This window comes from Myotis brandtii, unplaced genomic scaffold (assembly GCF_000412655.1).
Source record: "Myotis brandtii unplaced genomic scaffold, ASM41265v1 scaffold131, whole genome shotgun sequence".
Classification (NCBI taxonomy): domain Eukaryota; kingdom Metazoa; phylum Chordata; class Mammalia; order Chiroptera; family Vespertilionidae; genus Myotis; species Myotis brandtii.
The window spans coordinates 2917468-2918971 of NW_005354632.1; the positions used below are offsets into that span (position 1 = coordinate 2917468).

Genomic DNA, 1504 nt, shown 5'->3' on the forward strand with positions numbered 1-1504 from the left:
CACCCTCTCCTTTTCCTTTTCACTCTCTGCTGCCTCAGGGAGGAGTAGAGGTGATGGCCTTCTCACCCAGTTCTGGGGCAGGCTGAGGAGGAGGAGGCTGATGATGCCAAGAACAGGAAGTGAGAGGTTCAGGGAGTAGAGAGCCTGAGGACTTGGCTATGGTCAGCAGGCTGTTCTGGAGCCCAGGAGAGCTGTTGACATCCCTGCTGACCATCTGGTGCTGGAACCAGGGCTCCCTGGGCCCTGGCTCTGTGGCCCACTTGCAGCCACACCCTGCCGGGTGCTGCAAAGCACAGGGATTGGGGAGCTGGGTGACACAGAGAAGTGGTAAGCAAACTGCCCCAGAAACACTGAATAATAAAAATAGCCAGGCTGTTATATTTTTTTCTTCAGCCTTTGGCTTGCTGCTTATGCCGTTGATCTGAGCGTTGGTTCCAGTTTTTCCTCAAACAGGAAGGAAATGCCCATAGCGGTAGCATGTTCTTTATCCGCATCGCTGCCTGCGCCACTCTCTGCCTAGGGACTGATTTTTTCTTCTTCTTCTTCTTGTGACTTCTTTTTCTTTGGCTCTCTCTCTGGCCTGAGTGCAGGCATGATTACAGAAAGTCTAAAAACCTGAATGACCATTATGAGATTTTTATTTGAAAGCTACTCTTCTGGGGGGGCACAGTTTAGCCCCTGAACAGAGAGGATTGTGGTCAGGAAGCACACTGCCCACAAAGCCTAGAGGTGGGGTCCCAACCGTGAACTGGGTGCTAGTGGCCCCTGAGGACTACCCCTGACTTGCAGTAGGGCCACCAGGGCCTTGTCTCTATTTGGACCATGGGTGGGGTGGTAGGTGTCCCTGGAGGCCTAGTGATCAACTCCCGGATACCACTGTCCCCCTTCCCAGGCAGGAAGCTTAGCCTGGCCTCTGTCTCCCCCTGATGGCAGGTACAGAACTTGTTCAACATCCCCGGACTGCTCTCAGCCTTTGCCTTAAGAGGAGGAACCCCTCCCCTCTTCCCAATAACCATTCACCTCCCTCTTGACCCTTCCTCGCTGATCCCCGCAAATCAGCTTGGTTCTTAAGACAGAATCGTTTGGGCGTCCCGGGGCTGACACGAGTGTGAATCTTTCATTGGCTGTGTGACCTCTTGGGGCAAGTCATGTAAAAATGACAGGAGCGTCATCAATAAAATTAAAAAATAAAATAAAACCCATTTTGAAGGGTTGGTGTGTGGTATCAATGGCCTAGTATATGGAAAGTACTTTGTAGAGGACATGCTAAGTAGTGAGTCCTCAATTTGGTAATTATTGTTGCTATCATTACTGCCGCGGCCAGGGGTCCTGAGATAGACAGCGGAGTAGGAGTGGCGACGCTCCCAGATCCAGGTGGTCCTCGCGGAGCCCGGGAACTGGCAGCTCCTCCGTGCAGGACGGTCGGCTCCAGCCTGCGTGCTCACCACCCCCGCAGCACACCCCGCACCCGCTCGCTCGCCCTCACGCCCGCAGCCCCGATCAG

The 1504-nt window shown here is 53.8% G+C and overlaps 1 protein-coding gene across 1 annotated transcript in view; it reads left to right on the plus strand.

Moving 5' to 3' along the window:
* The window catches only part of RHOC (ras homolog family member C), a 21575-nt gene that overhangs the window by 5482 nt on the left and 14589 nt on the right, over positions 1 to 1504 (plus strand). The gene's annotated exons all lie outside the window — the stretch shown is intronic.